This window comes from Elgaria multicarinata, chromosome 10, assembly GCF_023053635.1.
Source record: "Elgaria multicarinata webbii isolate HBS135686 ecotype San Diego chromosome 10, rElgMul1.1.pri, whole genome shotgun sequence".
In the NCBI taxonomy this organism is placed as follows: domain Eukaryota; kingdom Metazoa; phylum Chordata; class Lepidosauria; order Squamata; family Anguidae; genus Elgaria; species Elgaria multicarinata.
In genome coordinates this window covers 27,859,334-27,886,996 of record NC_086180.1, presented here as the reverse complement: position 1 = coordinate 27,886,996, position 27,663 = coordinate 27,859,334, and positions in this window count along the sequence as shown.

The following is a 27,663-nucleotide window of genomic DNA, read 5'->3' as shown; positions in this document are numbered from 1 at the left end:
TGTGGAAAGTCTTCTCGGAATGCAGAGAGTTTGACACCCAATGGCCTGAGGGCTGAATTTTATTTCACAGGATCTCTCAGGGTCTGCATTCCAATGGTGAGCAGAAGACACACATAAAAATCAGTGAGGAAGAAAAATCCCCAAAACATGTTGACGGGGGCAAACATTTCTCACTCACATCCATGTCCACCTCCACTCTCCCAACAAAAACCTATAACAACTGTTAAGGTGCAATCCTATGCATGTTTAGGAAGAAAAAAAATCCTACAGCTCTGGGAGTTGTAGGATTTTTTCTGTATAAACATGCACAAGATTCCTTCGTGCTAAAGGAAACTTTGAGTGCTTCTTACAGTTGTATGTGTGAATTTGTGAAAGTTCTTAGTAAGGGAAAGAAGGAGGAATTGGGTGCATGTTATAGCCAATGCAGAACTTTCATCTGTATATTACAGGTGTGGGGAGTACAAAAAAGAAAAAAGAGCACGTGAGGAAAACACTCTTAGCTCAAGCAACTTTAACACCATAATTTTGGGTTTCTTGCTTTTCTTACAGCTACTTCTCTCCTCTGCTGTATTATATAAGGATTAGGGAAAACATCAAAATTGTTCTTTCACCTGCTTCTCCAGGTGAAATGGCGAGAATTTTGTTTCAGTTTCTGAAACAAGAGAGCTCCGGCTATTGGGCGGTATAGAAATGTAACAAATAAATAAATAATATAATATAAGGCTCAGATGTAATAGCCTTGACTTTGATAAACTTGCAGATTGGTTTCACCTTGGAATGTTCTCCCTCCATTCCATGTGTGCCGTAGATGACTCTCTTTTCTCCTGAATGAAATAATCTTGAAGAATTCATTCCTGGACAACAGGGATGTGTGGCAGTCCTGAACGGAAGTGCAGGACTAGGAGCAATCCTGCATTCTGCCTTTGTTTGTAAAAAGTGGGAAGAAGTTAAGTGGTTAAAAAGCCACATTTGCACTCTAAAACAAGGCACATGGAGAATGTGGGTCTTGTCCAAATCGCACTCCTGGTGTTATGTTTCTCAAAACCTCCTGCCTTCTTGGGACACAATAGTGAGGCCTGCTAAGTAATCCACAAAGCTTTATTCAAGCAATAAACATCTCTTCCCACCTGAAGAGAGTCTAATCTCTAGGAAATTCCCCCCCCCTAGGCAAAACTATGCAAACTAAGCGAGACAATTGTCCTTTCAAGAAGAATGGAAAGTCTTTTCCCAAGATGTGTTAATGTCAGAGAGACTAGTTCAGAGGCAGCATCTGATGGGACGTGAGCTGGGCAGACTTTCTCTTGCCTTCCTTTAGCTCTGCCCATTTTCATCTCCGGCGTACTCTAGGATCGGCTAACCTCTCCATGTTCTCTCCCTCAGAAGAATGTTGGCTTCCCACTGACTGTGTATTATTTGCCCTGGATAAGATAAGCTCTGGAGAGGGTTCATTCCAGCTGGTGAAGAGCCTGTGAGAGCTTTCTTCCCCACTGGTATAGGCTGGCCTGTTTCTGGTGCCGACTCCTCTACTTCAGAGTCTGATTCTGATTGATCACCTGAAATACCTTCTTCCAAGGGAAGCAGGGCTAGACCCTTGTTTTAAAGTTGGTACTGTTGAAATTCAGCAGCAATTTAGTGGTGATGACTTTGAGGCTGTGATGGCTGCAAAAAAGAGGGGGGACTGCATTCACCCCACAGGCCATGTGTTGACCTGCTCTACATCATACATAATTCTGTACACCTCTATCATGTCTCCCCTTGCTTGCTAAAGAGCCCCAAATGTTGTAACCATTCCCCATAGAGGCTTTGCTCCACCCCCTTGATCATTTTGGTTGCCCCTTTCTGCACCTTTCCCAGTTCTTCAGTATCCTTTTTGCAGTGTGCGAAGCAAAACTGTACACAATACTCTGTAGACGGAATTGCAGCTGTCTGGTAACATTCACAAATGGCAAAGTTCTGCTGTGTGTGTGTGTGTGTGTATCTCTGCTGGTGTTCAGCACTTCAGAATCACTCCCATTCTTGACTGGAACAGTGGGGAAGCACTCGGCCTCTAAAGAAGTGCAAATCAAAATCACATCAGAACGAAAAAGGTCACAAAGATGCTTAAGCAGAGACAAAGAAGAGGCAGTTGTGTTTCACGAGTGCTGTTCCTATCCAAGAAGTGCACAGGGCCCTCACACAAACACAGTCCAATTCACTTTTAGAAAACATCACAACAATTACAGAAAATGCTCAGTCCAGTGCAATAGAAATTTCACCTTGGAATGAGGGTGGTCACAGAAGGAGGAGGAGGAGGAGGAGGTGAAGAAGAAGAAGAAGAAGAAGAAGAAGAAGAAGAAGAAGAAGTGCATCACCCATAAAACAGAGGACAATAGAACACACACATTTCTGTAAAAATATCCATATGCACATTTCTTTACTATAGATGCAAATTTAGCAATAATTACTGTAATTTAAATGGAAAAACAGTCCATCACACCATGAAGTGAAAGACTGTGACCAGGGGACTTGTGTGCATGACTGTTTGGTCTGCTGTCCAGGTGCTGTTGAAGAGCAACAGTTATTATGGTTCATTATCTGTATTTCAGACTTCAACTGGGCAGCCTTTCAAATAAAGGATGCCTGCGTATAGAGGACAATTCACTGGCAGATGTTCAAACAGAGGGCTGTCCTCTGTAAAAAGAGGATACCTGGCCACCCTACGAGGTCATATGGACCTTGCTATTCAGCTCTTGAGGTCTCCAATGCTGTCTGCTAAGATAGACTCCTCCTTCCAAGATAGCAGAGCAGTTAAGCTAATGCCGGGCAAATAGCCATGGATCCCTTGCCAACACTGGGCCACTATAATATGAAAATCAATAACACTCTGGCATAAAAAGAAGCTAAAACTATAATTAAGGGAGAGGAAAGTAAAATGGCTCATTGCTTCTTCTTGCCAGTTGCTGGTCTTGGTCTTGGAATCAGTTACCTAGGGAGGTTGTGGGCTCTCCCACACTAGAGACATTCAAGAGGCAGCTGGACACCTGTCAGGGATGCTTTAGGGTGGATTCCTGCATTAAGCAGGGGGTTGGACTCGATGGCCTTGTAGGCCCCTTCCAACTCTGCTATTCTATGATTCTATGATTCTTAAGAACATAAGTACATAAGAACTGCCATGCTGGATCAGACCAAGGATCCAATTAATCCAGCACTCTGTTCACACAGTGGCCAACCAGCTGTCCACCAGGGACTAAAAAAGCAGGACATGGTGCAACAGCCCCCTCCCACCCATGTTCCCCAGCAACTGGTGCACACAGGCTTACTGCCTCGAATACTAGAGATAGCACACAACCATCAGGGCTAGTAGCCATTGATAGCCTTCTCCTCCAAGAATTTATCTGACCCCCTTTTAAAGCCATCCAAATTGGTGGCCATCACTACATCTTGTGGTGGTGAGTTACATAGTTTAACTATGCGCTGTGTGAAGAACTAAAGCTTCATGAAATCCAGAGTTTACCTGATTCCAGAAGTTTTTCCACATGCTTTTGTGCAGATCCATTGGTCTCAGGAATCTAGAAGAATTGACCATGTCAGAGAGAATGAGACCTAAGATGAATTTTAAGAAAGATGATTAAGGTTGAGTGCTGTTGATAAAAAACCCTAAAAATAATAACATCCTCCTGTGTCATGGGATAAACACTTTCTACTTCACACCCATTTCAATATACTTCAAATGTAAAATAACAGTAGATAGAGATGGGTGAGAAGTTTGCTTGCATTCATTTAAAACCAAAATGTGTCTTGTTTGCAGTGCAAGAGCATTTTACAAGCAAAGCTCACGTATTCCTGAGCTTGTGATCACATTCACAAGCTCAGAAAAATCAGGCACTTCAGCAATGTGCCTTTTGGAAAAAGTAGACATTTTCATCTTTTAGTCGGGGGGGGGGATATGCATTTTGGTGCACTTTTTTTAAAAAAGTGCACCTAAATGCACACTTTTCCTGCTTTAACAGCAGCAGCAGCAGCAACAACAACAAACTGCATCTGGGACTGGGAATAAGGTGGGCCGAACTTCAAAGTGGAACTCTGAGAACCTCAACAGGTTCAGGTCTTGCTGATTTCCCCACCTCTAATGGAGAAATATTCTTAGGTTACGTAGGAATGCTGCTATAATTTTTCTTTTTGTTTCTGCTCCAATGAGCACACCCATTCTCATAGGACGGACAAATTTTTTTTACAGAGATCTGCAAAAGAGTTTTCCCCCCCTACAATTTCTCCCAATTTCAGATTTCTGCCTTCACTTAAATGAGAGCCTATGTCCATTTGCAACTCCAGTGTGCTAAACAGTTACCATAGTAACACCAGAGGCTTTGTAAAGGTGGTACCCACACAATGTAAACTACTAATACGTCTGTCACCCCAAAGAGTTGCTTGTATCGTCCGCATAGTATATTCAGTATTTAAATCTGCTGTAGCACATGCAGATTTAGCCCTTCCAAGTAGAACTCAGAAGAGCTGTGCATTTTCTTCCTACTTCTCATTCAGCATATCTGTTTCCATGTCAACAGCTCACGCTGATAAAGAATTGACATTCGTACTGCAGTCTGAGGTATGGGGTACAGAGCAAGTATTAAAAGAAATCCATATTCCTCACGGTGCTGATCTCCAAGTTATGGTAAATTATTGGAATTTCCACGCACACATGGACAAGCTTATGAGAAACTGCCTCTGGAGTTGGCAGAATTTCATGAACGTAGATTTCTTTGCAAGATTTTCTGCATCCAGATGCAGGAATCCTGTGGGTGGCTGTGGTGGTGGTGAACTTCCCTTTTATATTGTTTCCATACTTGAGAATGAAATTTGTTACCTGATTTTTTGAAAATATTGCTTTAAGAAAACAATGTAAATAAATGCAGCTACTACTAAACACACACACACACACACACACTGATGTAACAGGCCAATTTATTTCTTTTAATGAAAAGATGAGTTGGTTAAGATAAAACTCTATACTTCATAATACTGATAATAGATTTATCTGTTTTGTAGTATGTTAAATGGAGGACTTCAGTTCACTTTGGAAAACAGCAATTAATTAATTAATTATCACTCACAGCCTTTCCCTCCCCCTTATGATGTATTACCATTTAAGTATAATTATTGCAAGCCGATAAAAAAGGAAAGAGTGTTTCCCCCAGATTCTCAAAGACCATCCCCTTTTCCTCTGGAATTATATGCATGGAATGTTTCCAGTTTTATGGCAGCAATACAAAATTGAAAGCATGGAGTGGTGGTTGAATTCGCTCCAACATGGTCACAGTCTTTTCTTCAGCTCTTCTTGGTCAACAGGAAGAGGCTGAGGCCTTAGCTAGACCTAAGGTTTATCCCGGGATCGTCCCAGGGTCATCTCTGTTCATGTAAATGACACACAGGATATCCCGGGAGCAGGCAGGGACAAACCCGGGATGATCCCGGGATAAACCTTAGGTCTAGCTAAGACCTGAGCTACAAGTGGATGGAGCCAGAACATGCACCCTGGTGTCCCCTCCATGCTTTCAATGTTGTAATGCCTGCATTAGGCTTCTGCCATCTTTCAAGAAATCTGCCAGTAACAACACATTGCTTGATAGTCAAGATTCATGTCATGGGACTACCACTAGGACGACACTCAAAATAGATATGAAAACAATAGGATCCACAGTTGACTTTATGTTATATGTAACCTGTAACTGCTTGACTAAGGTGTCACAACGTATACATGCATTAGTGTACATATTGTATCTAGAGCTGGAAACTCCCAGAAAAAAGTAAGGGAGGGGGACACACAAAAACCAAGAAAAAAATGGGTTGTTTTGTTTTTACCCATGGATTATTGGAATGTTTTGGGGGATAAACCCCAGATTTTTCCTGGCTTCCCCTCCATTCCCACTAACCCCTTCACATCTCTACTCATATAATCAACTTTACTTGGCAGTAATTCTACTTTATTTCAATATAGGAATGCCACTGGGACAGTATCTAGGCAGGCCATTGCACAGGCCAATTTTGTTCTGTAAGGCGGCACTCACCACTCGCTCAATGGGGATTTAGCAGTTCTAGGAACCAAAAGAAGGGGGCAGGTTGGTAGAGCTTGCATAGGGGAGCTACTCCAACCTGTCTTGATCCAGAAATGAGCATTTCTAAAAGCTCCATCTGATGAGCATTTTATTGCACGCTTGTTACTGGGCTCTCGCGAATTACTCACATGACGTCGTCTGCCTCTCACACATCTTCCACCCCTTCTGGCCAGTATTTCACTGCAAAAAAAAAAAAAAAAAAAACCTTATTAAGTCCGGTTGCTGCTCTCTCCTATTGGACTGAATGGGGCTAATTGCTTCCTGTTTTCAGGAAGTGACATGGGAAAGGCGACAGAAGAAGTGACGGGAGCCGCGCATTTGACTAGATGTGATGGGGCTTTAAATTCCCATCGTTCTAGTGGTGGGCATTGCTTGCGGAACAGAGTCAGTGGTGGGCCCCCCTTCTGGAATTGCCCACTTCAATACTGCCCTCAGATGTAACTTTGCCACAAGGGACAAGAACTCGTGCCTCCATTGAATGCTTGCTCCAATGTCATTTTGCAGCAGGGATAGGGACACTGATGGAGAAGAACACCAACTTCTTTTTAAAGATTCAGGACAGATAAAACGAAGTACTCCTTTGCCTAGTGCATTATTGAACTATGGAATTCACTACCACAAGATGCAGTGATGTCTGCCAGCTTTAAAAGGGAACGAGACAAATGCATGGAGGATAGAGCTGTCAATGGCTTCTGGTCTTTATGGTATTCAGAGATAGTGTGCCCTGCAATGCCATTTGCTTTGGAAGAATAGCAGAAAGGTGATAAATTGTACTCATGTCTTTCTTGTGGGCATCCCATGAGCAGTTGGTTGGCCATTCTGGGAACAGAATGCTGGACCAGGTAACCCTGTGGTCAGATCTAGCACGGTTCCTCTTACATTCCAAAATCTATAAAGAGAACAATCCTAAGGATCCTAAGGAGAGAGAAGCATGTTTTATTCAAAAAACCACTATTATCAGTATGAATAAACTTTTGATACTGTGAGAACTGGTTCACCAGCTGCTCCCTGAAAACAAAGAACCAGGAAGTCATAGCAAAAAAAGAAAAAATAGAAAAACTGCATTGCATGGAGGGATGGGCCCATAATATTCCAACGAATCAGCAGCTAGAGAGAGAGAGAGAGCAACCACAGAGAAATACAAAGCTATTTGTCTTGTACTGCTGCACTTTACCACACTTTTTTTTTTAAAAATGACAAATTTCATTGTATGAAATCTATAATTACCTCAAGAAGTGTAGCCTGTGTATCTCAAATGATGGTTGGTTGGATCCATACAGAATGACCAGTTCAAATGCAAATCAAGACTTGAACATCAAGGTTGGTTTCTTTCAGTGCAACCCTTTAGGTGTCTACTCAAAAGCAAACTTCTCTGAATTCAGTGGGGTTTACTTCCAGGTAAAAGTTCATAGGATTGGAGCTGTAGCCTGCTAGGTTTCTTCACCCCACCCCTGGATTTGACTTGAAGTCAAGTATAATGTCAGTAAAGGATAATAAAGTGGATTTGCAGGTTTAATAACTCCAATTTTGCCACTCAAATGCTCAAGATTTGGAAAAAGAAGTCTATATTTTATGTTATCAAGGTTGGGCTATTTTATTTTACAAGGAGCCATGGGGTGGTAGGATAAAGCAGTTTTCTTAATAAAGCAGGGGTATAAACCAGTAATCTTCTACCTAGCTAGAAGAGAAGAAAGCAAGAATTTGTTACTAACAGAAAACACTATCTTGCAGCCTCTAATGGATTTATAATAGCTCCTTCCTTCTATCTTGGGCTGATAATGTCATGAAAATGCAGGGTGTTCCTAACATTCACTGCTGAGTTACATTCAGCCCTCCTCCTCCAATTGGTCTCCAACCCTGCTGAGCAGAACAATGCCCCGAACAGTGGTTGAAATAGATGCCTAGGAACATGTATACGCTGCCTCAGGCGGCATCTCATTCATTAGCGAGGCTAATGAATATGCACACAAATAATAGCGAACTGTGGCTACTTTCATGCAACAGTCTGAAGGCTGCGTTGTGGATCACTGAAAGGAAAACTATGGAAGTATACAAAAGATGTAAGGCGGGAGGCTTGATTAAGACATGCATCTCGAACAAGAGAGCCTCGTTTTTTCCTGCTTTTCATTTTGCAGTGAGGATTTAATTGAAACATCTTTTAACTAGCATTTACATCAGTTTGGCAACAGAACTTTAAGGTGGTTAGGAGTCCTCCATCAAGGCATGCTCAGGTCCTCAGGAGAGAAACTTGGGTTGATTCTGGGCTACAGTGCTTTGTATAACTTTCCACACACACTCCTCTTTGACGTGTCCACATGTTAAAACTTGGAATTAAAATGTAGTTAATTGGCACGTTCACCATTTAATTTACACAACGTACTTAACACTTTGAAGGTGCAAAATGTGTTTTTTTTTTTATTGTGGCACAAAAGTTAATTAAACAAAAAGAAACTGGCATTGATTGGTTGCATTTTACCTATATGGAGTCAATACTGGGTTGAAGCACCTTTGGCAGCAATTACAGCTGTGACTCTTTTTGGGTAAGTCTCTACCACCATTGCACATCTAGATCCTGCAATATTTGCCCACTCTTCTTGGGCAAATTGCTCAACCTCTGTCAGGTTGGATGGGGACCATTGGTGAATAGCAATTTTCAAGTCTTGCCACAGATTCTCAATTGGATTGAGGGCTGAACTTTGCCTGGGCCATTCTAAGACATTCAGGTTCTTGTTTTTAAACCACTCCAGTGTAGCTTTGGCTGTGTGTTTAGGGTCATCGTCCTGCTGGAAGGGGAACCTCCACCACGGTCCCAGGTACCTTGCAGACTGAAATTGGTTTTCTTCTAGAATTGCCCTGTATTTGGCTCCATCTATCTTGTCCTCAATCCTGACCAGCTTCCCAATCTCTGCTGATGAAAAGTATGCCCACATGATGCTGCCACTACCAGGCTTCACTGTGGGCATGGTGTTTGTTTCTTTGTTTGTTTATTACATTTTTATGCCGCCCAATAGCCGAAGCTCTCTGGGCGGTTCACAAAAATTAAAACCACGAAAAGCATAAAACAACCAACAATTTAAAAACATGAATACAAAATACAATATAAAAAGCACAACCAGGCTCTGAGGCCAAGAAGTTCACATTTGGTCTCAGCAGACCAGAGAATCCTTTCCCACAGGATTTATGTGTCTCCCACATGCCTTTTGGCAAAATCCAAATAGGATTTGATAGGTTTCTTTTCCCCAGCAATGGCTTTCTTCTCGCCACTCTTACAAAAAGCCCAGCTCTTCCCATGGACAGTTTGTTCCATCCCAGCTGTGGAGCTCTCCAGCTCCTTCAGATTTACCATTGGCCTCTTGGTTGCTTCTCTGACTAATGCTCTTTCCCTTCCCAGTCACTGAGTTTTGGTGGACAACCTTCTCTTGGCAGAGTCATGGTTGTGCCATATTCTTTCCATTTTATAATAATGGATTTAATGGTGCTCCGGGGAATGTTCATAGTTTGGGATTTTTTTATAACCCAACGCTGATTGGTGCTCCTCCAGAACTTTATCCCAGTCTTGTCTTGATAGCTCCATGCTCTTCATGATGCTCTTTGTTTAGATATACTCTCCAACAAAATATAGAAAGAAGTGTATTTTATCTGAGATCATTTTGTAGAGTGACCATACAAAAACTAGGACAGGGCTCCTGTATCTTTAACAGTTGGCTAGAAAAGGGAATTTCAGCAGGTGTCATTTGTATGCATACAGCACCTGGTGGAATCCCCTCTTCATCACAACAGTTAAAGCTGTAGAAGCCCTGCCCTCTTTTGTAGGGTGACCAGAAACAATTTCACCCATGCCGCATGCATACAAATGACACCGGCTGAAATTCCCTTTTCTAGCCAACTGTTAAAGATACAGGAGCCCTGTCCTCCTTTTCATATGGTCACCCTATTTTCTATTGTCCTGGGGGTGGGAAAAGAGAGACTTGTGGATCCAGGGGAGCCGCATCGTCTCCCCTCCCCTCCCCACCCACTGGTATGCTCCCTTTCCAGCTTCTCTATGCCCTTCCAAGGTCTCAGTAGTAACTTCAGAAGAGGAGCTACTGCTAATTTTTCTGCAGGTGATAGTGATGGTGGTGGGAAAGAAGAGCTATGATCAGATCTCCTCCCTGATGGTTGTGGCTCTGTCTACCACCAGGGAGGAGATTTGCAGCAACCTATAGTTTCCCAGACCCCATCTAGGAGCCATAGGATTGCTCTCTAAATAGATGTGTTAAAGTTTGCATATTTCAGTTCTGGCTTTAAAGACTTCAGGCTCATCAATCCTGAATGAACGTCAGAACCATGAACTGTGGTTAAGAATTTGCAATCACGGCTATGTCCCAGTTTGCTATAAAATAGAAATGTATTTCATTTATACGTTTGGGGGAAATCTTGACATTTCATTATTGTAAAATGCTAGTTAGCATTTGCAACTGAATGGGCATTTGTTGGGGCAAACAAGTGAAGGGTTTAGTTTAAGAAGGAAGGAACAGGAAAGTCCCACTGTTACAGAGGAGTAATTTTAAGATTAGTACAGCAAGCAGTAAATAGCTGGAATGATTAATAAAGCTGCCACTTTGCAAGGAGAATAAGGTGATAAACAGCAGGCACCTCTTGTTTGTAAAAAGCTGATCATCCAGACCAACTTAATTTCTGCTCTTTGAAAGGATAAAAAGCTTAGTGGATAAGGGAAGTGAAGCAGACATAATATATCTCAATTTTATTAAGACTTTCAATACTGTTCCATCTTATAGGGAAATTAGAAATAGGAACAGATGAGGCTCCCCCCCAAATGGATATATGAAAGTAAAAACAAATGGGCTGGATCCAGACTTAGTCATACTTAAAGTAAACCCACTGACATCAGTTGGACTTCAGTTGGCCATGACTAATTAAGGCCCATGGATTCCAATGGACCTACTCATAGACTGACTAGGGTTAGATTCAGCCTGTTATGCTTAATTTAAGGAAGCTGATTATTTTGGGATCTAAAGGCATTTGTATACTAGTTTTAAGTTAGGAGAAAGTCCTAACATGACATTTCAACATTTCTAGAGAAAAGAAATAAATTTTCTAATTAAAAAAATGGTAGAAGTTACAAATTTTAAAAACCCTCCCTCCGAGATATACAACCCATTATGGACCTCTGTGTTACAAATGTCATTTCAGGTGTTTTATACAACCCAAAGGATTGTAAATAAATTGTTTGCTTTGTGTGAATTTCAAGTTCCTGCTTTACCTTATAAGGTCACGGAGATAATAGGAGATGTAGTCCAACACATCTGGAAAGTCTGTTGCATTTATTTATTAGAATACGTCTGTGCCACTTAATATATTAGACTCACTAAGCATCTCACATTAGAAGTTTAATTTTAATCTGGAATTATTTCACTAGGATTGGAATATGAAGGGTTGTTTGTTACAAGTGCAGCATATGGGTTACCTTGGCTCCCCTGTTTCTTCTTTCTTGTTCATAATGATATCATTTTGTGCATCCTGAAATTTTCTGCAAAGATTTCATTCACATAGTACACCACATTCCTACAGTCTCAAAGAAATGACCTGAATCCAACAGCTCTAGAACTATTTTCTTCACTGGTACAATGTTCAAACATTACTATAAAATATAATTTTGTGTTTGCATTTGGGATTGACTGGAAGATGCTTGGCTCTTTCATGATAAGCCGTCAAAGAGGCTAGTATCACAACTGAGTACATGCACACATCTCTTCAGCACACTGGCTGCAATTCAAAATTCTGCTTAGGTTCCAATACACACATGGAGAACCGCACAGGAGGGATGCTGCTCTATTCCCTTCAGTGCTGAGCAATGCTTTGTGCATGCCTACACACTGCGCATCCAAAGCAATCCCCAGGATGGAAGGGAACAGAACTGCTCATGCAAAGATTCATGTGTTCATTAAAGTCTCTAGGAGAATTGGATCATGGCCCCTTTGTGAAAGAGATATGCTTGCAATTAGGGATTTCTTGCTAATGCCCCCTAACAAGTCAAGCCAAGGGACATACCCTTTCACATCCAGAAATGATAGTGTCATGATGGGGTCAATCAAGAACTGCTCCTTGGGAAGATGAGGAGACAAGTCTCTTCATCACAGTGAGTACATTTTACCCTTTGATTGATGTCCCAAGAGGCAAGTTTTGCATTTACCATTAAGTAGCGGCAAGCCTCCCTCTAGGCACCAGAATTGATTGAAAATCTATCTAGGGCTTCAACTGTGGCTTACTTCTAGCATACGGTAAGGGGGTGGGGCAGATGGCACCTACCTAAAGTAGAATTAATTGAGCCCATAATACCTGCTGCCCATGGCAGCTTCTTCTGCAGGGCACACAGCTAGCCAACCAGCAAGAGCTCAGAAGTAGCCAGCAAAAATGACTGCAGGAGCAGGACTAAAACAAATAAACAAATAAATAAATTGGAGTTTCAGGGACTGGTTGGACATGCACACTTTAAAATCAATTAATTACAGGGTTAACCTTGTAGCCTGACTTTCCACCCAATGGTGCTCAAGGTGGTTAACAGCAATCTTACAAACAATAAAATGTAATCTTGGGTTGGACAGGAAAGGGCAAATGGGACAAAAGATCTTCTTGCACCAGTGGAGGCTGGTGGCTCTGATTTTGGTGGGGCTGTGAATCCATTCTGGATTTCAGTCAGAACCTGCTTCACCCACCTCATAGGTTCAGCACCTTGGACATCTCCTTTAGAGATCAGGCTGGTTTTTCCTGAAACCCAGAATAGATTCACAGCCACACTGAAGTTGAAGCCACCATCCTCTACTGACTAAGACAATTGGTCAAACTTGCTTGCCATGTCTGGCCAGGTATATCCTCCAGTATTTGAGGCAGTAAGCCAGTGTGCACCAGTTGCTGGGGAACTCGGGTGGGAGGTAGACAGCTGGTTGGCCACTGTGTGAACAGAGTGCTGGACTAGATGGACCCTCATTCTGATCCAGCATGGCTCTTCTTATGTTCTTATGATGTGTTGCCATGGGAACTAAATAGTTATTTTATGTATTAATTTAGTTAGTTAGTTAGTTAGTTAGTTATTGCATTTGTATACTTCCCGATAGCTGAAGCTCTCTGGGTGGTTCATATAAGTAGTTAGGCCAGCTTCATAAATTCATAATTTCATAAATGGTTAGACTACAACTTCCTTCAACTTCAGCCAGCATGGCCAATGGCATGTTAGATGCCATGGGTAAGCTGACTGAGTAAAATAGGAGTAGTCCAACACATCTGGAGTACCAAGTTGGGGAAACTAGTTAGATACAGGAGTATTTTGGAAATGCTTCTTGATACAGTAAACCAATCAGAGAAGGAAGAGGACCTTCCTTTGGATGAAGTGATCCTAGTTTCTCTATGTGACAAAAAAAACTGTATCTGAGTTTGGGTTCTGAAATCTAATAGCAATTTGTGGACTTGTTTCTCTAGAGACCTACTGTGGGACGAGAGGACTTTGAATTGCTCTTACAGACGCTAAGCTGTGCCTCCAGCCATTCTCAACCTGTATATTTGTAAGTAAATGCAAGTGTTATAAAACTCTAATAAAGCTCCAGTGATCTCCATCCAAAGAAAACTAAACCCGGATAAGCGCTTTATTACGAGAACTGCCCCCTTCTGTGCCAAAAGGCTATCTGAATAAAAATGTCTTTGCCTGCCAGAGGAAGATAATCAAAGAATGGGCTAGAAGGGCTTCCCTTGCCAAGGAGTTCCAGAACCTGGGAGTAGCCACTAAGAAGTTCCTGCCAAATGTACTTCAGATGAGAGCCAGTGCGGTGTAGTGGTTAGAATGTTTGAGCAAGACGTGGTAGATCAAGGTTCTAGACCCTACTCAGGCATGATGGTATCTGGGTGACTTTGGGACAGGCATCAACTCCCAGCCTAACCTACATCACAGGGTTGTTGTGAGGATAAAATGGAGTGGAGGGGGACCATGGAAGTAGCCTTTGGTTCCTTGTAAGATGAAAATAATAATAGGAATCATCATCATCATCATCATTCTAGTGGGGCAGAAAGAATGGCCTCTTCCAAGTATTTCAAAATGTGGATAGGCTTGTGTGGGAGAAGGTTTCATTTTGCTGGAAGTTCTCTCATCTTTGATTTCGTCTAATCCTTTTCTACAGCTATCAAAGTTAGAGGCCATCACCACACCTAGCAGTAGTGAATTCCATCAATGAATTATACATTGTGTGCAGAAAGTGATGTGTGCAGCATTGCTTAGTAAGGCTACCTTAATTTGCTGTGTGTGTGTTTGCTGTTGTTTTGTTGCAAGTATAGGAACTGGATGTTGTTGTTTTTTAAAAAAGTTTCTTTAGCAGATGATCATACCTGCCCTTCTGGAGAGAGAGAGAGAGAGAGAGAGAGAGAGAGAGAGAGAGAGAGAGAGAGAGAGAGAGCATAAAATGTACTCTCTCATCAGTTAAATGGAGGAAATTAACTCTCTGAGCTAAATCCTTCCTGTTTTAAGGCTCTGCCAGTGGAAAGCTATCCTAAAGCTGGCTTAACCAGCCATAGAAGGATCATCTCCCTGCCAGGGAGTTTATGGGATGACAGAGCTGATTCAAGTCCTTCTTTCTTTCCAGCCCAAGACTAGAGGAAGCAGCTGATCAGGAAAAGAAATCCACTGATTTAAAATATGCTAGGCCACGTGTGCACAATCCTGGTGCAAAATCAATGTGTGTGTGTGTGTTTTCTATACACACAGCAGTTCATTCAGAGGAAAGTGTGTCATTCCTGGACATTATAGAAAAGGCCCTGATTGGAGCGGGGTGGTGGTGGATGGGAATGATAGGTTTTCTCCTCCTCTACTCCAATTGGGGAAAGTGCACAGTGAACTAACTGTTATTGAGCTAGCAGTGACAGGAGCATCAGGAAGGAACAAGAGTTTCCATCCCATGGTGGCCATCAAGTTGATGGACCACCTAGAGCTGACAATGCCTAATCCAAGGTTTTTTTCAGCATGATTGCATGATGCAGACATCAGAATCCATGGTAAAAGCACAGTCAAATATTATCACAGGGAAAATAGTCTTCCTCACCCTTCCAAAACCAACATGCAGGATTGGGAATTTCCATAGACAAAATCCTTGCCCGATGTCAAGACTGATGCTTGCTCAGAAACAAGACCTGCTCTGAGGTCTAAGGAATCTCCAGGTAATCCCTCCAGAGCGTGACAGAACACCCACATGCACATCAGATCCCAGTGGGCTTGTTGGCAGCAGGTCCAATTAAAATTAAAAGAACAAAATGTTGAAAGTGGACAAACCGATTATATGCTCAGGAGACAGGAGTTGCCGGCAGCTTTCGTGATAAAATACCTCTTTCTCAATGGATCATGAATGGCAAGAGAAACTCCAGCAACTGATTGTTCTTCTCTTGGGGGCTTTGCAGATTCTGATGTACTCAGACAGGCAGCCAGAATTACTACAAAGGCAACGTCCCCTCTCCTACAAAGGTTCTGTGGTTTGGGTTTTTTTTTAGCTTGAATTCTGAGCAGGAACTTATCCTTTGGAGAATCAACAGACTTTATGGCAGTCGTCAGCTTAATACCCAGAGTGAGCCTTGAAACCGAGCTGTCTGTGCACTCATTGCCTGCTGCTGAAAGGTGTGGTCTAGAGCTCACTGCAGATAAAATATCTGGCAGTGAATGAATGCTCCACATGCATTGGTTTCAACGTTTCTTGTGATGATGAAAGGGACAAATACATCTGGCATGTCTGTTACATTACATTTATTAATGGCAGAGCTTCACATTCCATTCAGCTTGCAGACAACTATGCACACTTGTGAGTAGGTCCCACTAAACTTAGTTAAACTTCTGAGCAAACATGCATAGGTTTCTGCTGTTAATCAGTTAGATTAATTGATTATATATAATGTGGATTGTCTCAGAAGGGGGTAATTTCCCTGAAAATGTCATCCAATTATACCAAGAAATAGTAATAAAAAAGTTATTGGCAGCTCCCTTAAAAAAAAAAAAAAGTCAAATTTACGAAGGCTCATAGTACAAAACCCTTACACTTACTTTTCATACATTTGGCAGGGATTATCCCATCCTAAGGAGCCACTATGCCTGCAAATTTCAACCAATTCTGACAATCAGAAAAAAAAGTTATAATTTTATTTTCCATGTTAATTAATGGGGGGTATATAGCCTTCATTTCTGATGCTTGACTCGGGTTCAGTATCTGTGTCAAATGGACAGCCTCTAAATCAGTCTGAGTTAAATTGGTCCATTTTACAAAGTTCAGTTTTGTAGTCTGTGCATCTCTCTCTCTCTCTCCCATATTTGCACACATACATTTTTTTTTAAAAAAATACAAGTATTGTATTGTTAAAGTATTTCTCTTTAAACTGCAGACCATCTTAAAAGATGCATTCTCACTGAGAATGGAATGCCTCTTCTAAGAGGAAAAGTGAGACTTATAACAAAACGTCACAGTGTGGAATGCCTATTCAGGATGTCAGCTAGCCAGCCATGTCCTCTTTTGGGAGACTCCATTACATCACCCCTCATTTTTCTGTCTCTGCCCCCACTCAGTTCAGATTGAGGTATTTTGGGTTTCCTTCTTTAGGGCTCCCCTGCCAAAGATGGCATCAACTAATTATAGCTAGAATGCATCTTAGGTTCTGATATTGATAGTTATCTGAAATGAAAAGGCTGAGTGAGCATAACTGAATATGGCATTTATACGGCGTACTGACCTTTTTTTTTTTTTTTTTACAATGATTGAACTGTACCTCATTTTGTTTTGGGAGCAATGAAATTAAATGCATGATTGAACGGACCCTAGCATTTTATTTGTTTAGTTAGCTTTTGATCTAAAAATCAAAGACTCACAGCAACAAAAGGTACTTTCATACAACGGAGGGTGTCCTGATGCATGTTCAAACACTCAACATCAGGAGAGAAATGTCATACATTACAATAAATGTCATAATATAGCCAAAGTCTATTTACAACAATAGGAAAAAGGTTGTGTTTTTTCCACTGCAGATTGGATAAACATATTTCTTTCTTTCCCACTCCCCCTTGCTAAGCAAGCAAAGAAAACACTTTGCATAAAACAAATTCCAAATTATAACTAATCGCGGGAAAGATGACAAATGTATGCCGTGCTGTACTGTGAAAATGCTAATCAAAGCAGCCTATCAATTGTTAAAATTAATTATTTAGATATGCAAAACTCCCATTAAATATTTGTGGGTAATTGCATAATTACACCCAGGTTAACACAATCAAAACTGGCAATTGCATTTTTAAAGGCACGCTCTTGCTACTGTTGTGGGCTTCTTCCCAGAAGATAAGCTATGTGCTCAGCCAATCTAGTTAAGTGCTACATGTATGCAGAACCATGTGGATGGGGAATCCCTTGGGGATTCTGTGAATACTGAGTACTATGAGTACTGAGTAAGTGATCCCCCAGCCTTCCAATAGCAGCCCTTTAAAGGAAGCTGGAATCCTGCTCAATATAATTGGTTGCTGACGGTGGTGGGTGGGAAAGTGTGCCATCTGATGGAATCAGCAAGTGTGCTGAAACATCACAGGGTGGGGGGTGGACTTGACACAGTGCCACCCATTTGGTGGCAGCCTGATGTCATTTGTGATATTATTCTGCTCTCAGAATAATATTCAGAATATAACGGGCATCCTAGAGATGGTTAATAGTAACATTCTGTTAAATATTTTAGCTCCCATCTGTTGCTGTGAGAGGGAGATTCAACTAGCAACACCAACACAAATTCAGTAGCGCACTCTTATCTTTTCTAAGATGCAATGGTTGAGCCGGTATTATTCTTTATCATTTCATGGTCTGCTAAGGAAATGTGGCAATTTTATGGCGTCTCCCAGAGAAAGGGGGGAAATGGATTTCATGTAGATACAGGTGAGAAGGTAAACTTCATCGGATTTCTAGAATAGTTTAGATTTCCTCAAATCCATGAAATTTATCATTAAATGTATGACAGTCATGGAAAATGCACATTTTTTAATTTCCCTTTTTCAGTCAAGTTATGTCTGGTAAATATTCATTCCTCTGCTAGGCATTACACATAGGAGTCCCTTCTCACGTTGTATATTTTGTTGTTACTATAGCTTGGAATCATTTTGATGCCGTAACAGGTTCAAAGTTTTCGAACTTTCAGTTGATAGAAATGTATTGGAATAAACATGTGGCAGTGGGGTCTGTTGACTTAAACACCATGGAGAATTTCAAATCCCTTTCCAGGGATTCCATTTCTCATTATAAAAATGGCAGGCTTCCCTATACAGTAATAGAAGTAGTAACTAAGCAAGTAAGCAAATAAATAGAAGGGTGCATAGCTAAGTCAGACATGGTGCCATCCTCTCCCGAGAACACCATATGGAGTGCACAGTTAAAATTTTACATTCCGTTTGCAAACTCCAATAGAATAAACCTGAAAATGTCCGGCTCCCCACAAAATTCTACTTTAACTAGTAAAGTAGGCTAATATTCTCCCTTTTATTTCTTCTCAGGCAAATTGCTCAGAAAAGCTGATTTTATGGCTTCTGTATCCCTCGCTTACCTTGCTCCTAATGGTCCAGGCAGGAATCTCTCTTCCTCTCTCTTTTTAAAGAAGGAGAAAGCAAAAGGGAATGTAGGAGTACTATAGAGATCCAGAGTCACACAGAATCACATGACCTAGCATCTGGCCATCCCCTGTGATCCATCTCTGACTCAAAGGATCATTCAAATACTTCCGTACCACCCAGACAACTGAAATGTGGTACACTCCTAATCCAAGATGTTTTAATTACAAGGAAAGCCTGAATGAGGCACATTTATACATCTCTCCCTTGAGATGGAGGGCATGAAATGTACTTCCAAATTAACTGATGTACTTTATTCAGTCTTGTTGAGGAAGGTAGTCTTTCATTGGTTTGGTGAAGTTCTGAGCAGTGGTTCAGAATTATAAAGGTTTTCAAGCATCTATTGCAGCAACTGCCAAGAGTTTCTTCAGATGAGCGTTTTATCACATGTTCGCAACTGGCCACTCACAGAACTTCGCGGGTCATTTTGATGATGCTGTGTTCCTCCTGAGCATCTCCCACTGGTCTCCTGCTCCTTCCACTGTTTTTTTTTATTATTATTGTAAGATAATCCTCAAAGATGAGACTCTTCTGAGCTGTAGCGATATTTGCCGCTATTTCCTGCCATGTCCAGGAGAAGTTTTGCTATAAAACGCCCATTAGGTGGTGCTGTCCCACTACACTGAATGGGCCACATGGTGGCTTCTTTCTTCCCCTTTCTCCCCCATGTGATTCTTCTTGTCCCTATTAAGGAAGAGAAACAGGCAGCAAGACTGACAGCAAGGAAACACAATTCCCCCCTGTCTCAAAGAGCTCCAAGCTGCATGCTCAGTTTCATTCTGAAGCTAGAGTGTTGCCAGTACTCCAGTATTTGGAGAGGGATTCTATGTTGCAGATTAAATCGACCAGTTTTCAGATTATACTGTCCCCATCTGTCCAGTCCATTACTGCACAGATGGGGACCCTATCATGGGAGATGGGGACCCTATCATGGAGGCTTTAAAACTTTGTCCCTGGTTTGGTTCTGATCTGGATCTCACAAACACACATACACACCATGGCTGCAATTTACAGTGCCAAAAAAGTAACTCAGTTGTAATATAAATTGCAGGTACTGGGCCCCCAATCTGGATAGGGACTGGAGTGAGATGCAAAGGGTTAAAATACCCCTGGCCCTAGGTTAGGGTCCCAATCCATTCTGAGTTCTTTGCACTTACTTTTGAGTGAAAACAACAACAAATGCAGATACTAGTAGCTACATTTAATGTGTACTTTGAGTCTCAAGGATTTGTGGGAATCAGGGGTGGGAGCATGGAATGCAGGTGGGGGAAGGGTAGGGCTGTTGAAGAAATCCACAGTGGATTCAAATGAGTTTTTATTTTTATGAATCCGACCTGTGGATTCCACAGAGGATTGGCTTTTTCTGAGTCACACAGTTTCTGTGAACTTGCAGGCTGCTTTTTCCACCTTTTGGGGGTGGGGGTGGATTTCCGCTAATTCACATTAATTTGCTGATGCACATTAGCACAAATGCACATTAGTGCTAATGCACAAAGCTGTTAATGCACACCTGTTAATGTGCAATAGCACAAGTAGAATAAAATTCTGGTACAAAAAAATCTGATTCTGCCAATGAGTGGACGATGGAATGAAAGATACCAGACAATCCTTGAAACACAGATGGAGTGGATTTAACAAGATCCATACATCCCAGGGGAAGTGGAGGGATCAGAGCTTCACGCTACCTTTCTGAAAACCGAAATGCAGCACAAGGCCCCTGATCCCTGCTGTTCCTTTCTGCATGGTGGGAAAAGGGCATAAGGGATCAGGAATCAAACTAACTAAGGGTATCCACACATTACATTCACACTATGCACAGTATGTACACTCATTTAAATGGTTGTAGATTAGCCCTATTCAGGCATTAAAAAAAAACTTAAGCATGGTTAGGGAAAGCTGATAGAGAAGGTCCTTTGGGAAGACTTTGAAAACAACCCTTCCCAGACTCATCTGTCAGGGATGCTTTAGGGTGGATTCCTGCATTGAGCAGGGGGTTGGACTCGATGGCCTTGTAGGCCCCTTCCAACTCTGCTATTCTATGATTCTATGATTCTATGATTCAGATGCTACATAAGGCCCTAAAAGACTAGGACAATGTGAGCATCATTGCTGGTTCCAGGCACTCCGACCTCCCCATCTTGTATAATGTACTATTATGAACAAGTGAGGAAACTAACGAAGAGGCATCTTCTAGAGAACTCAATCCTTCATATAACATTCATAACAAAGCTATGAACTGAAAATGTCTTTAGCATTGCAAGAACAGAGAAAATTGAAGCAGTGTGCTGCATAACTATGATTTTACAGCATTTCATATTTTAAAGGCACACTGAATATATAAAATATTTATTTGCAAAGAAGGTAAGGTAAGGAAATTAGAGAAAGGTTTTTACATTTACTGTTGTATCTAGTTCCTGCCCCATTACGTCCACCTTCTTCTACTCTTGCATGAACAATTGACTTTACGAAATATAGCTGTCTGGACCTTCTGAAAACCACAGAAACGTAGGGTTTATTCCAACAATTAAATATCTATCCATTTGTCTCTCTAGGCATTTGCTTTGGTGCTATACTCACACCAGGCCTGATCCAATGTAGGGATGTCCGAGAATTTTGTTTCCTTTCATTTAACTTGCCTTGTTTGCTCACACATCCTGAACACGAGTGCATTCTTCAGGCAAACCTTGAATATTCCTGAGCTTGTGCTCATGTACGCAAAATGCATTCATCAGAAAAATGTCCACTTTAAACATGCACATTTGGGAGGGGGAAAGTATATTTTCATGCCTTAGTCAAATGTGTGCATTTGGGTGAATTTTTTTATAGAATCATAGAATAGTAGAGTTGGAAGGGGCCTATAAGGCCATCGAGTCCAACCCACTGCTCAATGCAGGAATCCACCTTAAAGCATCCCTGACAGATGGCTGTCCAGCTGCCTCTTGAATGCCTCTAGTGTGGGAGAGCCCACAACCTCCCTAGGTAACTGGATCCATTGTCATTCTGCTCTAACAGTCAGGAAGTTTTTCCTGATGTCCAGCCGGAATTTGGCTTCCTGTAACTTGAGGCCATTATTCCGTGTCCTGCACTCTGGGAGGATCGAGAAGAGATCCTGGCCCTCCTCTGTGTGACAACCTTTTAAATATTTGTAGAGTGCTATCATGTCTCCCCTCAATTTTCTCTTCTCCAGGCTGAACATGCCCAGTTCTTTCAGTCTCTCTTCATAGGGCTTTGTTTCATTGCCTTCCTCTGAACATGCTCCAGCTTGTCTGTATCCTTCTTGAAGTGTGGTGTCCAGAACTGGACACAATACTCAAAATGAGGCCTAGTCAGGGCCGAATAGAAGGGAACCAGTACCTCACGCAATTTGGAAACAAACTATACTATTAATGCAGCCCAAAATAGCATTTGCGTTTTTTGCAGCCACATCACACTGTTGGCTCATATTCAGCTTGTGAGGCAACTTTTTCTCTTTGAATATCAACACACCAACAATAAAAAAAGGTTGAATTCAGGAACGGGAATGAGGCCGACTGACTTTCGAGGGGGAACTCTCCAACAAGCTCAGGCCTTGTTGATTCACCCATTCCTAATCCAGTGGCTATCCAAATGTAATGAAATAAAGGGAATTTTATGTGAAACTGCATTATAAAGGAACAACTCATTTATATACCTTTGCTCTGAATACTTGGGGTGGGAGTGGGAGATAACCCAGTCAACCACATCTGTTAAGATCCTCTTCTTGCATTCAAGAATATTTCTTGTATTTCAGGTTTTTCTCAATACCAGTACCAAACTATAGGGACACCTGCTGCGTTGCCTCTTTAAAAACAATGTTGAAAACGCTCCCTCACTATAACCAGAGAAGAGAATGCGGCTTTACAAGGTTGCTTTCTCATTCCAGCTTCCCCCTCCCCGCAAAAAACCCCAAAAAAAACCCCTTCTGAAAACAAGCAGTCTTTATGCGCTAAGCCATTGCTCCCACCGTGCTCCCCCCCCAAAGGGAAATGGAACAAAGCTATCAAACCTAGAAAATCCTCTTTACAAAGTAGTAAAAGTTTTGTGTTGGGCACACACTGGATGTTTTTGTACTGAGGTGTGTGCGCGGTGCTTATACAAACGCATGCACGTGCGCGCGCACACACATAGAGTGTTTTCTAAGTCAGAATGTTCTTTTTACCCTTGAAGTTGCCAGGGCAACCAAGAAGGAGCAACAGAAATGCAATGTGCTGTAATCCACTATTTTCTAAACACAGTTTGAACAGGGACTGTAATCAGAGGAGGAAGTTTCTGTGTCACAAACATTCACTTTGTCACAGTCAAGGGCAGGATATCTCCGTTTTATACTCTCTCTATTTTCCCCCAACATTCACTTTGTCACAGTCAAGGGCAGGATATCTCCATTTTATACTCTCTATTTTTCCCAGTCATTGGGAGTTTCATTTGGTGTGTGTATGAGTTGCCTTCTGAGGAGAAGTTCTCTAGAGTTGGTAACAACCTGTCTAAAATTAGGGTCAAACTGCATGTTATGTTTAATATCCAGTGGTCAGCACCCTACATGTTGTTTTTTACCCCCACACCCGAAAATAAAATCATAGAATTGTGGAGTTGGAAGGGACCACAAGGGCCATCTAGTTCAACCCTCTACTATGTGCAGGAAAACTTGTTAAACCATCCATGAGAGTTGGCTGTCCAGCCTCTTCTTAAAGCCTCCAGAGACGGAGAACCACAACCGTCATAGGTAGACCATTCCACTCTTTTACAAATCTTACCGTCAGGAAGCTTTCCCTTATAATTAATCAAAATCTAGGTAGCTGTAACTTTTATCTAGTATTTCGGGTGCTAATTTCTGTGGCTGTGGAAAATAGTTCTTGACCATCTTCCCTGTGGCACACTTTTATTTACCTGAACCAAAGTGTGGGCAACCCAAACCAGGGTCATGGTGGATAGGAAGTGGACAACCGAGACCAGGACTACAGTGGGTTAAATTCTTCCTTCCCCAGTCCTGACTCCCACCAGAACCCCACCACCACCCCTCCTCCCTGTGATGGCAGTTAACAATAGTGTGTGTGTGTGTGGGGGGGGGGAACACCAAAGCAAAATTTTCTTTTTCTTTTTTTTACTATATTTACCTGCTGTGATGTTGGGGTGGGGGGGTGATTCTGGAGTGGATTATGACAAACTGTCATCTTGGCCCTGTGGGGAAGAAGAAAGAGCAAGGGGACAGGAGCAGGCAGAAGAAACATCATGGCCTGCTCCTGTTGGACTCTCTCTCTCTCTCTCTCTTCCCCCCCCTCCTGAACTCCTGTTCCTTGTGTGTCGTGTCTTTATTAGACTGTAAGCCTGAGGGCAGGGACTGTCTTTTTTGCTAAGTGTAAGCCGCTCCGAGAGCCTTTTTTGGATGAGGAGCGGGGTATAAATATCTATATAAATAAAAATGAAAAAGACCGTTCGTTACTATCGTTATATCTCCGAAAGTTCTTCACCAATTGCTTTGAAATTTTGACACAGCGTTGCTTTCGAATACGCGAGCGTTGTTATGTAACTATGTTCTCTATGGGGTCAAAGGTTTGTCTTAAAATCGAAGAAATAGGCCTCCTCAAAACCAGTCCTGCTGATCATTGTGACATCACCAACCAGTAGGCCAATCCGCTGCCTCTGCCTCCTCTCCTATTTGCATGTACTCTCGCAATTGGCTGAGTGAATATAGATGTCACACCTGTGACAGTTACACGTTCAGAAGAAAGGTAACTGCCAGGAGTTTCCACTAACCTCCTCAACGTAGAAAAAAACCTTTTTAAAAAACCAAACAAACTGCTTTAGTTCATCCAAATAATGCCTCGCAGAAGATCACACTTAGGTCGTCGTACTCGCGGAGCGGAAGCACTGCGACGAGAAATTGCAAATCAGACTCAGGAAGAACGGGCTTCAGCAAATGAGAAAAAAAGGGGGAAAATGGCTCAAATACGTGCCAAGGAATCAACCAAGCAACGTTCAGCCAGACTTGAGGATGCACGGTTGCGAGCACGGCAATCGCGTACTACAGCTACAGATCTGCTTTGTTCTCAACATAATGAACGCGAAAGGCTGAGAGGGGCTGAAAGACGTCAACGAGAAACAGCACATCAGCGTCAAACACGACTCCGTGGTAAACAATCACACGATTACAATCGCCTTGCATTCCGGTACAACCCAGCTGATGATTATAGTTTGAAGCGGCATGTTCTCATTGGCACTATGACTGAAGTGTGTCCTTATTGAAAGGCTCTTAAATTTAATGTAGAAACAAAAGGAATGTGTTGTGCTGCTGGAAAAATTAAACTGCCTCAACTTGGAGAACCACCAGAGCCATTACAACTTCTCCTGTTAACCTTCAAAGCTTTTCACGGTCTAGCTCCTTCCTAGCTCTCCTCTCTCATCTCACACTATTGCCCCGCTCGTGCTCTTCGCTCCTCTGATGCCATGTTTCTCGCCTGCCCAAGGGCCTCTACTTCCCTTGCTCAGCTTCGTCCATTTTCGTCTGCTGCCCCTTACGCCTGGAACGCTCTTCCAGAACATTTGAGAACTACAAGTTCAACCACAGCTTTTAAAGCTCAACTAAAAACTTTTCTTTTTCCTAAAGCTTTTAAAACTTGATGTTGTGCAGCCTTCTACTGTTACTTTCTACTGTTAGTTTTTCCCTACCCTGTGCCTGCTTACCCTACCCTGTACCTGTTGGCATTCTCTTCCCCTCCTTATTGTTTTACTATGATTTTATTAGATTGTAAGCCTATGTGGCAGGGTCTTGCTATTTACTGTTTTACTCTGTACAGCACCATGTACATTGATGGTGCTATATAAATAAATAATAATAATAATAATATACCGCTGAATCAGAGTATTTCCTATCTAACATCAGGAAATACAACTCATGCTTCCAAATGACGTCGTTCGGCACAGAAATCATCACAGCTCCATTTATGCCAACTTTCAAAGTCAAAGGACAAATTTATCATAAAGCCGGCTCCTTCCTTCCGTTTCAAGATAGTCAACATAAATTCCTACAAATGTATTTCATTGGTGATGGCCACAGCAACGTGTGGCAGGGTACAGCTAGTGATAAATAAATAAATAAAATAAATTATGGTTGGTGAGGGAAGGATTAAATCTCCCCTCTCCACCTGCTGTTGTCATGATCCGGATTGTGCCTCGCAATTAATTTTGAGTATATTCCGCCTTTTCCCCAGTCCTGGGACTCAAGGCGGTTTACAAGATTAAAACATGTACAAAATTTACAAAAGTTAAAATAGAATTAAACCTGCAGTAAAATTAAAAACATGGTTTTTTTAAAACACACACACACACACATACACACACCAGTAATAGATTAAAAGTGGGGGGAGGGAAATTCAATACATTAACACAGGTCCAGAGCAGTTCCAAAAGCCTGCTGGAACAAAAAAGTTTTTGCCTACATGTAGGTAGCTGCCTGCAATCTATTTAATGTAATGTATAGTTTGACCCCTAGTTGTGACTAAGGGCTCATCTACACCAAGCAGGATATTGCACTATGAAAGCGCTATATAAAAGGCAGGAGCCACACCAAGCAGGATATAGCGGTATGAAAGCAGTATGAAAGTGGTATATAAAAGGCAGGAGCCACATAAAACAGGATGTAGTGGTATGAAAGTGGTATACAGTATGTGTCAATGGCCCCAACAGTTGTCAGTGCACTTCAATGCCGCTATGAAGCAGTAGTGTGGCTCCTGCCTTTTATATCCTGCTTTCATAGTGGAATATTCTGCTTGGTGTAGATGAGCCCTAAGACACAACATATTTAGGTCCCTTCTGTGGGATGGTCAAAACATTAGCTGGATCAGGGCTAAGGGACTGATAACTCTTACTTTGCCAATATGCAAACTGAGCATGTAGCTGGGATGGGGGGTGGGGTGGGGGACAGAGATGTACTCAGATGAAAGTAGTTAAGAGATGTGTCAGTTCCCCCAGAAGCAAACACCAGGTCCATTGAGCCCTCCAAGACTCCTTGCCAGCCAGCTGAAAACCTCACAACTCTCTCTTCTCCTCTGTTTGACTCAAATTGGTGAATTATTTTCTTCAGCTCCCCACTGAACAGATGGGAGTCCCTAGTAGTCAACTGACATTAAATGTCATCAAACAAGTTATACAAAAACCCAGAGCAAGGGGCAGTGGAGGCTGGTGGCTCTGATTACGATGAGGCAGTGAATCCATTCTGGGTTTCAGTCAGAACCAGCCAGAACTCTAAAGGAGCTATTAGAAGTGCTGAGCCCTATCCCCAAAATGGGTTAGGCACCTTGGATAGCTCCTTTAGAGTTCTGGCTCATTCTGACTGAAACCCAGAATGGACTCTCAGCCTTACTGAAGTCAGAGCCCCCAGCCCCCACTGTGAAAGGGTAGGTAATATTTTTGGGCTGTGGGCACTTTTTGCAATTTGAGAAACTGTCAAATTGACACCACCACAAAATGGCTGCCAAGGGAGGCATGGCAAGGGACAAGCGACTTGCCCACAAGACTGAGAACAAAGCAAAGTGGGACAGGGGGTCTGAGTCTCAACACACTAAACAACTCCTTTGAATCCATGGCTTTTAGCACCCACAGAAACCTATGTCAGAGCAATCCAAGCTGATGGTAAGAAAATGTGTTAATTCTTTAAAAGAAAGTGGAAAGGCTAGGGCACCCTGGCAGGCACCAAGAAAGGTGTCCAGGGGTGCACTGGTGCCCGTAAGTACCACATTGCCTACTCCTAACCTTAAGGAATAGTTATCTCCTTGCTTGACACAACACAATTTCAATCCCATTATATCTGGTGTATTAATAGCAGCATTTGAGCTAGCCCATGAGCAAATCAGTCCAAGCCTCCCCACAGTGCAGAAAATGCAGAGCTAGAACATCCCTAACAGA